Below are 12,656 nucleotides of genomic sequence, written 5' to 3' on the forward strand. Positions count from 1 at the left end.
GGTCTGATGTTTTCCCTGATGGACTTGAGACCCACTGGTTATCTATGGTGAGTAAGGACTGGGGATTAGGGAGAGGGGATAAGATCCCCTATTGAGCTGGACATAGTGAGGATGGACTTGCCAGCCATGCTAGCAAGATGCCTGGGGCAGGGGAGGAGGATCCTGTGACATAGTGACAGAGCAGGGATTTGGCATGAGGAAATCAGTGTTTAAGGCATACCTTTGCCCCTTGCTCCTTATTTGATTTTAGGCAATTCACTTATAGCTGAGTCCTCATTTCCACATCTGCAGAATAGAGATACTAATAAAACTGAAAGTAAGACGCTAGGTTCTGGCTCATGCGCCTATCAGATTGGACTGATAATCAGAGAGGAAATGGATTTTTGGCCTGAAGGGAAGGGAACTAAGTCCAAAGTTGAGAAATGAATTAACGATCTTGTTATATATACATAGTAGCCCCACTCTGAGAGATTCTGACTGATCCAGTAGGTTGAGAAGGAGGTCCAGGGAATCCAATCTCCTTGGTGGTTTCTGATGTGCCATTTTGAACACCACTGAGTTACGGGGATATGGCTACCCAGGAAAGGTTCTTTAGGCAGCTGTCATATGGCTAGCAAAACAGGATAGAAATTCAGCTCTGAGATCAAGGAGGAAGGAGGATAATTTTTGTAACATGGGGAGTTGCATTCAAAGCACTTAACAACCATGACCATATGACTTGACTGGTAAATCTGGGGGAATACATGTAGAAGATATGCTCCCCCAAACTAGTGCTCCAGAGAGCCCCTCAAAGTTTCTGGAAGACTATGCAACTGAGGCATAGTTTCCCCAGCTGCTCCTTCCCTGGATAAAAAGAACTCTGGAAGGCTTAATAAACAGTAAAGTGTTGCAGGATGGCAGGATCAACCCAGTGTGGGGTGCAGTGGCCTAGATGTTAGCATTTGTCAATCAATCAGTCATTGTTAATGCAAAATAGCGTATCGTTACTTTTACTGAACTCTCTAAACTTTGCTACGGGTAAATAGCATTGTTACCTCTATTTTCTGTATAAGGAAATGAAAATTCAGTGAGGCAAAGCATCTTGCTTAGTGTCACAAAGTTAGTAGGGAACAGAGTCCAAGCTAGGATAAGAATCCAGTTCTCTTTGTCCTAAATCCTTTGCTCTTCTGATTGTAAGAAAATTTGCTCGAGAAAAGGCATAGGCATATCTGCCAAGCAGTCAAGGAGTAAGACAGGTCACTAGTGAGGTAGAGAATGCAAAGGATTGGGAATTCATGTGAGGGACAGGGAAGATATACAGAAGCCACTAAGACCTCAAGATTAATAGTAGAAAATAAGAGGTAAGCCAAAAAATTTCTGTCACCCAAGAAAAAAAGTCAGCAAAAAGCTGGAAAGCCCGCAGGTGGACTTCATGCCTGGACAGATATTAAGGTTGGTATTGGGGAGGACCCTCACACCCTCTACAAACAAAAATAGTTCACTTAACGTTAATTACTACTGGTAAATTCACTGTGTCAGAGGAAAATGTCAGTTATTTTGTTGAATGGGGGCTTCTGTAAAAACCGACTGAATTTTTTTTTTACTTTTAAAGTAGATGCTTGGTGTTATGTAGACAAAGCCTGTAGATTTTATAGATGTAAGTTACTGACTTGTCTCCTCAGCTCCTAAAAAATGTAATATTTAAATACCACTATCTTAGCCACAAAAACCAGGCCAATCATATTCTGATTTTGTCATGGATGCAGTGTCCAATGCACAGTTTGGTCCCACAGCACATTCACAGAGGAAACAGGTCCAGAGATGTTCAGCGATTCATCCACAACCAGGACTTGAACCTGTATTTCCAGGTCCTCGTTGTTTAGCCTCTTATTCCTCCAGCCAATCAAATAGATACTTAAGAATAATGGATAGGTTATGGTTAGTGTTTTGGATTGTTCTAGGAAAATCTTTGTAGTATAAATAATGAATGTACCTGAAGACAATCTTATTATAAATGTGCTCTGTGTTGGGGAGAGTGATTCATAAGCTCATTTGCTTCGTGACTCATTGTTCTGGGAAAATAACAAGGTTCCGAGGAGATAGTGGTTTTATCCAGTACTGGTCACTTGTTTAACCACTTTCACCTCCTTCTTTTTGAAAAACAACAAAAATACAACAGCCAGCTAGAGTTCTTAAAAGAGCATCAATGTATAAATCTTCATTTTCTAAATCACACGACAGGAGAACTTCTTTGCTATGTTCATACCTATGAGAAAATTGTTAATAGTTATTTCTGGACAGAGTACCTACAGATGAGAGGCTTTTAAAAATAAGAATTAGAGGTGCATTATAACAGATCATGATTACTCATTATAAGCTTTTCCATTGCTATGAGTCAGTCTTATCCCAGGTGTCATTCAGAACCTACAGAGTATTTTGAAGATTAGGTTGTCATAACACAAATTGGAGAGGGTATCAGAATTCATTCAAACTGAAAGTGTACTAGATGATGGGTTGAGTAATAAAATGTGTAGGAGAAAATTCTCTTGAGATAATAATCCTCCTCCAACAGCTTCATGGGAAAGAAAAACAGCTTGCTGCAAAAAATACATCTCTTGGTTTCCCAAGTAGGAGATTATTTGAAGGATGCCTGTTACTTGACACCAATGCAGAATGTCTCCTTATACTTTTCGTATTTCTTTGTCCTTTTGTCTGCTTCCTATTGTAATCCAGGATGAAAATGAAAATAGGTAACCTGTGTAAAATTAATTCGGTTGCAAGTAATTAAGAAAACAGAAACTCAGCTCAGACTAGATTATACAGGGGTTGACTTATTGGCTTATGTAACTGGGAAGTTTGAGGGAAATCAGGCATGATTTAGTTGAGGGACACAAAGGATGCTAGTATCTTTATGTAGGGTCTGTGGGCGTCTGTCACTGAGGTCTGCTGTTCTCCATAATGGTCTTGTTCTGAGGCAGACTCTTCCTTGAAAGTGAGAAAGTTTAAACCCAATTTCCAATCTACCTGTTTAACAAGCTTAGGGAAAATGAAAAATGGGGGAAATTCTATTGGCTGTTTTCCAATAAATCCAGAGAAGCACTTAGACTCCCATTGGACTAGCGCGGGTTCCATGCCCAACTGTGAATCAATCACTGAGGCTAAGGGAATAGGTTATGTTAATGGTCAGGCTGGAGGGTCGTGTGACCACCATGGTTGGTGAGGGGGGAGCAAAGAAGTGAGGTCACATAACAGAGGACAAGAGCCATGATTTCTATTACTGGAAAAAGAGACAGGCAGGCAGAAGCAGTTGATATTTACCGTGTAGCCTGCTGGTTACCATTTTTTGAACCAAAAAAGGTTCCCTAGGGCCCAGAGCAAACACTTCTTTCCTATGACATTGCTCCTAAGGGGCAAAATGGGTCTTGGAGGCCCTCTGTCCCCACCTCTTAGCAGCCTCTGCTCTGCTCCCATCCTATCAAGTCTTGGCCCCAGTTCTCTCTTATTAGTCTGCCCCTTGCAGGTTTCATCACAGCCCATTCAGTCTACAAAAGAACCATTTTCTCTAACCTGCCTGGGGTATACCACTATTAAGCTTGAGAGGAAAGAATCTTAGCAGAGGGTGAAGAGGGAAAAATAATTTTTCATTCCAACATATTATAGGAATTCATGTTAATTACATTTCTTTTTCTCAAAAAGTCTAATTCCTCCATCAATCTGGAGCTATTAACACAAGTGCAAGAGACTGTAGTGGCTAAAGAATTCTGTATGGGATGGTAACATGATTTGCCTTTGTTTACAATCCTGATGTGCCAAACTTCCTTTTCTAACAGAGATTGAAACATTCTTTTGGTTTAGATTTAAAAGACTTGCATCCTTTCAGGAATGTCAGAGCTCAAAATCAAATGAGACAATTGGAGCAGCTGAATTAATAAAAGCTCTGCTTATGGTTACACATTTATTCCTAAGAAATTTATGGGGAGCTAAAATTCTCTAGTCTGGAAATGGAAAACAGCTTGCTGAATATTGACATTTATTTAACGTCTAGTTCATGTTTTCTGTGCAAACCAGAATTCAGCTCACTGTTCAGCTAAATGTCTGCTTTGTTACATCCCTGCTGTTTTAAATGTTTGGAAATTGAATTGAATTCACAAAGAAGGTGCTAAGGCATTTTTGCTCATCTGGTAACTGAATACAAAACCATAGTGATGACAATTTTTAATTTCTTTTGGCCGTAGCTCCCAAGATTGTCGTGTTCCATGTATACAGATGCCAAGTATCTTCTCCCAAAGTAAAGGATGAGCTGGGCAGGTGGCCAGTGGGTTGAACTGGAAGATTCTTCCTAAGTTGGGCTGAGATGAGGCCCCAGTCACTGGTGTATGCTGGAACTTGATTTGAGTGATGACTTATAAAGAGACAGCGTTAAACAACTGACTCACCAAGTGAGTCACCCTTGCTGAGCCGTGCACTTTCATTATTGTCAGAAAGCTATCAAGAAATTGTCTCATTGCTTGCCTAAAGCAAATGGAAATATCTAGCATATTGAGTCTGCTCCTAGTTTATGCTCTGGATAGAGACCAATTTACACCTGAGGAGGGTGCCAGGACCCTGCTGTGGTGAGATTGGGAAACAGGCAGAAATTGTCTTCCAGCAGCTCTTCTCAAGCCTCCGCTGAGTGCATATTTATTCCTTAACTTCTCGACACACAAAGACACACTCCCAATCACTTCCTGGGTTCTGATGGTTGGACACTGTGGCTCTCTCTCATCAGATGACACCTTTTGCTCTGAAACTTTCCCCACTCCCTTGCTCCCTCCCTCTGCACCAAACTGATCCTCTAAGGTCCTCTCCCTTGGGCCTGGCTAAATGGTTGAAGTTAATTTAATAAGCATGAATTTGAGTATTGAGCCAAGGTAGTTGATGAGATATTTACATAACATTAGAGAAATCTAATTTATGGAAGACTCAAAACTTTCCTTCAGGCCAACATATGCATGCTTGGCACCTGAACAACTACCATTTGGAAAGGCATCACAGTTTGGTACAGAGTGGACCAGGAGTTAGACAGGTTGGGTTCTCCATCTGGGTAATTTTGAATAAGTCTTTTAACGTTTTTGAGACTAGGTAGTCTTACCTCTAAAAAAGGAAGAACCAGTGCTCTCTTTTCTCACTGCAGTGGCCGTCTGCTGGCTATGCCTGCTTGGCAGGTGTTTCCTCTCCTTTCCAATTTTCCTCTGCACAAATACCTCTCCCCACACTCAGTCCGTGTGCTTTGCTTTATGGTATCCTGGACCCCACTCAATTCAGAACAGTTAGAGTTAGCCTGGGGACTTGCTGCAACTATTGGAAAAAAGGTGAACTCTTTCTGCCGGTAACATCAAGTGCCACCTTTATCTTTGTCGTATTGTCATCTTCGTCACCACCGGAGGAGAGCTGCAGGCCTAAGACATCAGATTAGCAACACCAGCAGAAGGGTGTAGTCAGCATCATTCTTTCAGAATCTGCCCATCAGTCACAGGAAAGATCACTGGCTGGCCCTGATTGGGTCAGGAGCTCATTCTTGAATCTTGTCATGCTTGTTGCCAGATCTATTCCTAAACTACATGATCCAATAAATCCTCTTGTTTGCTTAAACCATATTTGAGTTGAATTTCTGTCACAGACAAAAGGGTTGCAACAAATCCAGCTTGAAAGCAGTAAAAATTGCATGAACAACTGGCTTTTGTGCTACAGCAGGGTTTGGAGCATTTTTTTCTGTCAGGGGCCAGATAGGAAATATTTCACGATTGTGGGCTACAAAGTCTGTCTCAACTCTCCAGTTCTATCACTGTCATATGAAAGCAGTCATAGGCAATGTGTAGATAAATGAGTGTGGCTGTGGCACACTCATTCATTTTATATAGAAAAAATAATATTTCATCCATAAATGTTATTTATGGACACTAAAATTTGAATTCTACATAATTTTTATGTATCTTGGAATATTATTCTTTTGACTTTTTCCCAACCATTTAAAAATGTAACAATCACTCTTAGTATCAAAACAAGAGTCATGCCATGGTTTTCTTACCCTTGCTCTGCAGCAATATTTGACTGCCAGACTCCTAGCAACTGCCTTTCTGGAGATTCAAGAAAAGGTTCAGTGACAGCTCTCTGGACAGTCACTGAAGCAATCATTTTTCAGTGACTCCAGGCTTTTTGTTTTTGTTTTTTGTTTTTCTTTGGCATTCTTATAGCTAATGTCTGACCAGTTCACAGAATTGGCCACAGAGTGAATTTGATATGAATGTTAAATGGCCCAACCATTTCTCTGTATTTGTCCTGTTCTATTTTTCCCAAGGGACCTTTAAATTATATAATCTACTCAGACATTGAATTGAAGAGATCCACAAGGTACAGAATTGGTCAATGTAGTCAATAAAAAATAAAGAATCACCTGTTAGAGAATACATTGAAGAGTACTTAGCCATAGATTTACGGTCAAGACATGTATAGCAAAGATAGTGGCTCAAAGAGGAAGGTACAATGTGGTAGAAGAATCTCCAAATACTGAAAATACCAGATGTGCCAATCAAAGTGTTCATTATTATTATCCTCAACACTCTCCTATTGTGTGCATGGCTAAGTCCTAGGGGCTATTTACTTATTGTATGTATCTATAACAGAAATTATGCAGATGTTAAGTTAATAAATTAAGTAATGCCAGTGAAGGTTGTTCAAGGACAGGAAGAAACAAAAATATTAAAAATTTCAAGTAACATTTGGGCATGTGAGTCTGCATTTTCTCATAAATTAAGTAACCCAGCATCCCACTAGCTTTCTTCTTGAATCATTCTGGATACAGTGATTATTTATTTTAACACTATGGAGTATTACCTGAAACAGTTCAGTTATTTCCCATGGATTACCAAATCACTTTGAATGCGTACAATTGAAAGACATTCCAAATACTTGAATTAGAAGTAATCTTCAAGAGCTAATCCTAAAATCCTCCTTTCATATAGGATTTCCTTGCTGAAATACACCTTTAGAGTGACTATGTGAGAAAAGTGAGGAAAAATACGTGAATGTTCAATCACCCTGACACCAAAATGAAAAGCAATTCCAATTCAAAGTAAGTACCCTTTATCTTCTGTGCCACACTTAAATTTCATCCAGATAAATATATTCTGTACACCAAATTCAACCTAATTCCCATAAATAAAGCCAAGTGGGAGACTGTGGTCCTCCATTTTCTTTTGCTGCAGAGAAGAACTGATTCATGAGAACTGATGACTTTCTGTTCTGTTTTGATTTGATTTTTTCACTTCCATGGAGTTTTCAGATACCCAGACCTACAAGCCTTAATTCCTGCTGGGCAAAGGAACTTACAGAGGTAGACATCAGTAATATCAGTGTCAGTCTGTAGTGCCTCCAAGTGAAAATGGCTCCAAGCAAAAGAGATTGTTAGCTGTACGAGAAAAAAGGCATGCTCCTTCAAGCAGGATGAAAATAGTGATAAAATAATTTTCAGTACTGACATCTTTCCATCTGGTTTTATATTATTTCTAGATCGAAGTGCTTGAAGTGCTTTGTCAAGAAAAGAAGTTCACCCAAAGTTGTCTTCTCTCTCTTTTCTATTTATTTCTCCCCTTTTCTGTTCTACTTTACACTCTAAATCACTGTTCTAACCTTATTACATCCCCTGAAAACTTCTCAGGATCTCCCAGAGGCAAAGGGCACATGAAGTCCAAACTCTTAACATAATATTCAAGGTGCTAATTTTGAATATTCAAGGATTCACATCTTGAGATTTAAACTTGCCTTCTCAACCTATATTCCCATCAGTGCCCTTCAGACATTATTAAACAGACAGGAAATTTCACAATTTCTGGTTTATGCCCTGTCTTTTTCTCTTCCAAACCTGGTTTCCTCTGTCGCCGTCTGTCAAAATTCTCTTTGTTCTTCAAATATAGTCATTGTCTCTAAGAACCCTCCTAAGATCCCCAGGCAGGGTTTAAGTATTATTGTGTTCCCACGGTACCATCTTATAGCACTCATTCTAATCCACTGTGGATTATATTTCTGTATGTGTTTTTTAACGTGTCATCTTTCCTGCTAGAGGGCAAAAGTGTTTGCAGAGAATAACTGTATCAATTAAGTTCATTTTGTCTAATGTGTCATTAAAGGCCATCGTTTCATTATTGATTTTCTGTCTGGATGATCTATTGATATAAGTGAGCTATTAAATTTCCCTACTATTACTATGCTACTGTTGATTTCTCCTATTATGCTTGTTAATGTTTGCCTTGTATATTGAGGTGCTCCTATGTTGGGTGCATATATATTTACAATAGTTACATATTTTTTTTAACATTTTTATTGTAGTTACATATTTTTCTTGAATTGATCCGTGATCATTATGTTGTGTCCTTCTTTGTCTCTTATAAAAGTCTTTAAAGTCTGTTTTGTCTGATATAAGTATTGCTACTTTGGCTTTCTTTTGATTTCCATTTTCATGGAATACCTTTTTCCATCCCTTCACTTTCAGTCTGTGTGTTGATAATGATGTTAGCTGGGGGCTTGTCATATATCACCTTTATTATATTGAGGTAAATTGCCTCTATACAGTCATCTTTTGGTATCCATGGATGATTGGTTTTAGGACTCCCCATGGATTTTAAAATCTATGACTAATCAAGTCTTTTAAATAAAATGGAATAGTACATTTAGCCCTCTGTATCTATGGGTTTGGCATTGCAGATAGAGAGGACTGATTGTACTCAGTTTGTTGAGAGTTTTCATCATGAAAGAATGTTGGAAGAGCTTGAGAAGAATTGGAATTAATTCTTTCTTAAATGTTTGGTAGAGTTCACCTGTGAAGTCATCTGGTCTTGGACTTTTGTTTGTTGGGAGGTTTTAAACTACTGATTCAAACTCCTTACTAGGAGTTTGTCTGTTTAGATTTTCTATTTTTTCATGATTCAGCCTTGGTAGGTTGTATGTTTCTAACAATTTACCCATTTCTTCTAGACTTTCCAAAATTTTGATGTATAATTGTTTATAGTAGTTCCTTACTATTCTTTGCATTTGTCTAATATCAGTTGTAATGTCTTCTGTTTCATTTCTAATTTTACTTACTTGATTCATGTCTCTTTTTCTTGGTAAGCTAAGAGTTGTCTATTTTGTTTATATATTTAGCAAAACAATGTCATTAATCTCTTAAAGTTTCTCTTTCATGTTTTTCTCTTGTGATCATTGTTATTTCTTTTTACTAATTTTGAGCTTAGTTTGGTCTTTTTCTAGTTCTTTGAGGTTAGAGTTAGGTTATTTATTTCCTTTTTTTTTTCTTTTTTAATGTAGGCCTTTATTGCTAGGAACTTCCCTCTTAGAACTTCTTTTGCTGCATGCTGTAAGTTTTGGTGTTTTTCTCTCAAATTTCTCTCAAGATATTTAAAATGTTTTCTTTGCCTTTTTTTTTTTGACCACTGTTTATTCAAGAGGATGTTTAATCTTCATACATTTGTGAATGTTCCAGGTTTCTTCTTGTAATTACTTATTCTGGACAGGTAACCAATCTATTTTTTTGCTCTGAAGGGAGACACTGTCCCCATCCTCCACTGTAATTTGGTCTTATAAATATCCTTGAAAATATAGTCTGAAATAAAGGTGGCTTTTCTTATAAGATATGAAGAAATGTAAGAGCCATGGAGAATTGTCTCCCAATGGATACTGTATGCAAAATCAACAACAGCAACAACAACCCCCCCCAAAACTTTAATCCATACCTCATCCCATTAACAGATACTAAATCAAATGAATCACCTAAATTTTAAACCTTTAAGTATAGAGTGTAGTAGAAAACATACAAGCAAATATTTCTTAGCTGTAACATCAAAAATCCACCTCAGCAGAATTTGTAAACAGTGATTCAGAGGCAAAATGGAACTAGCAGATTAGTTTTCAGCTGGCTCATCTAGTGATTTTTTTTAATTAAAAAATTTCACATTTGGCAAATTTCTGACTTTCATAGAAAAATCTGAACATTTGGCTGCCTACATTTCAGTATGGCAACCATTAGGTATAGTTGAGAATGACCAATGACCCTGACCTTTAGAGGAGACATGTATTTCCAGTTGTTCACAGCCCTCTTGTCTTAGGCCTGATCATTTCTTTCATTTCCTTAACCTTTCAACCCTTCTAAGAATTACATTTTCAATCCTGTTAACAGATCTAGATCCACAACCCATTCAGTCCAATAGTCAATGTATGACAAAAACTCATTTTCTTAATACCAACCTCGAATGTTAGCTTTACAGAATATCGAATCCAGCCCTTTTTATTCCTCTTGCAGATGCATAAGCAAAGTAAGATACAAGAATATAAATCGCTTTACCTAAGGTCACATAGCCAGCTAGTGGCAGAGCTGGAACTAGAACCTTAGGCATGTCTGTCAGTTCTTTTACACTGCATTCTGCCAGTTTTTTGTCTTCCAAATCTTTTCAACAACTATTTAAATATTTTCTATACTAATTCTTTGAGCTATGAATTTCATGTTTGTTAACTTGTATGTAAAAATGCCTTCTCATAAATTGTCTTAATTTTGCCTCTTTGTATAAGTGGTAGAAAGAGGTTTGGTTTAAAAAACTCCATATTCACCTCTTCTCTATGACCTCTTCTTCTAGATGCTTCGGTCATTTCTCCTCTAGTCTTTGTCTTTTGAAGAAACTTAACTTCTCTGTGAGGCTTGCCTTAGAAGTGTCTAGAGGTCAGTCTACCATAGGTTACTGATTTGTGCTTTAGGAAGACCAATGAATATATGTGTAAGATTTTTGTCCTCCATCCTACCTGCAAGGACCACCACACACAAAGGGAAGCTCCTTATGAAGAGAAAATGCTCAGCCCAAGAGCTACTGATAGTTTCCACATCCCCTTCCACTGGGTCCACTTTCGTTCTCTATCGTTTCTTTCCAATGATTTCTCTAAAGTTCAATGACCTTTATACATAATTTTCCTTAATCCTTTTATATTGATGTTTTTTCTTTTTTTTTTTTACTTTTACCTTTTTATCTCCTAATTTCTGCTCTTAATCCTTAATCTCTTATATTTATATGGGTTTTATTTTTATTGAATGGCTTTTTATTCTTTATCTCTTTCGTCTTTAGATTTTTATTCCTTAATCTTGTTAGCCCCTGCCTTTTATGCTTTATTTTAAACATCATTTATTTTCTTTTACTATTTTTGATTGTTAATCTTCTGCCTTTGTTAGGCTTTTTAGTCTCTCATTTTAATCTGTATTTTATTTCTTTTTTTCTCCCTCCTCCTTAGTGTTTTAATGTTATTGTCTTTCTAACCTCCCGTTCTTTCTTAATTATTAAAAATTGATCATATATTTTCCTTGATTAATTTTTTTATCATGGCTGACAAGGAGTGTAGGAGTCACAGAGAAGACCTATATTAGACTTGGGGAGAACTGGAAGATTCCTCTCCGTCCACACTGCTTTTACAGGTCCCTCTTAGTAACACCATTTGCCTGTCTTTCTCCTGAATTGTTCATCTTTTTTTTTTTCCTTTTGGTTTCATAAGATTATTTAACATTTATTTATTATAATTTTCTACAGCAGAGTTTTTCTCTGGGGGCCTGAATTTTAGGATTAGCTATGGTCTTAGGGGTTTCCACCTAGAATCAAAGGGAACTAGAAGATTGGTTCCCTACAGAACATTCTTTTATTGACATTTATTTATCTTAATTATTCCATCTTTAATGTGGAATTCATCATTTATAAAAATGTGAACAAAAAAGGTTTTTAAAATTTAATATAATCTTCTGAATGCAGTATTACAGGAGAAGTAAATAGTTCTAGTTTATCTCTCTTGCTCTTGTTTTACTCTTGCTTTCATTATCTCTTTTCTCACTTGTAAAAATGAGGATTATAACGCGAACTCTCTAAACTTGCAGTGAGAATTAAAAAAGAAAAATGTATGTAACAATGAACAGCTACAATGAATAGTAGCTTCTCAGTGGAAATTTCCCTTTTTTTCTTTTTTTTTTTGTTTGTATATGTGTGGGGTTTTTTGATATGTATATATATTTTTAATTGAAGTGTAGTCAGTTTACAATGTGTCAATTTCTGGTGTACAGCATAATGCTTCAGTCATACATTAACATACATAGATGTTTGTTTTCATATCCTTTTTCACCATAAGTTACTATGAGATATTGAATATAGGTCCCTGTGCTATACAGTATGAACTTGTTTCCTTTTTTTTCCCTTCCTGGCCAATTAAAAATCATAAGAAATGCATATAAATTGATTAGAAGAATTAATTTTGAAACAAACTACAAAGCTTATAGAAACAATCAAAGCAGATGCTTATTATCAAACACAGTTAGCCTATGGAAAAAAAAAGACACAACAAACACAGCAGTTATTTTGTTAATAGTTGTTTCTTCACTTTGAAATATATTCTTTCACTGATGATTGATGTCCTTATCAGGGACTCTACTAGACCTGAACAATATTTTTCTCTCTCCAAATAATCTTAAGAACCAAAGATCCAGGGTAGAAACATTTTTTTAGAATCAGATACATCACTTTAAATGAGAAATTTCACACTAAATATACCTAATACCTGATGGTGGTGATGTATATGGTAGCTTAAGAAAAAAAATCCCAGAGAATTTCCATCCCAAAGCCACC

At 37.0% G+C, this 12,656-nt stretch overlaps 1 protein-coding gene across 4 annotated transcripts in view; it reads left to right on the top strand.

The window, feature by feature from the left end:
• FAM13C (family with sequence similarity 13 member C) overlaps nucleotides 1-12,656 on the top strand; it is a 344,617-nt gene that overhangs the window by 158,899 nt on the left and 173,062 nt on the right. For 2 of the 4 annotated variants that reach the window (XM_072971482.1, XM_072971481.1), the window contains one exon: nucleotides 6,981-7,090. The exons of the other annotated variants lie outside the window; for them this stretch is intronic. The gene's annotated coding sequence lies outside the window, so the exon portion shown is untranslated. The remainder of the gene's footprint in view (nucleotides 1-6,980; nucleotides 7,091-12,656) is intronic. 4 annotated transcript variants of the gene reach the window in all.

Source organism: Vicugna pacos, chromosome 11 (genome assembly GCF_048564905.1).
Source record: "Vicugna pacos chromosome 11, VicPac4, whole genome shotgun sequence".
Classification (NCBI taxonomy): Eukaryota; Metazoa; Chordata; class Mammalia; order Artiodactyla; family Camelidae; genus Vicugna; species Vicugna pacos.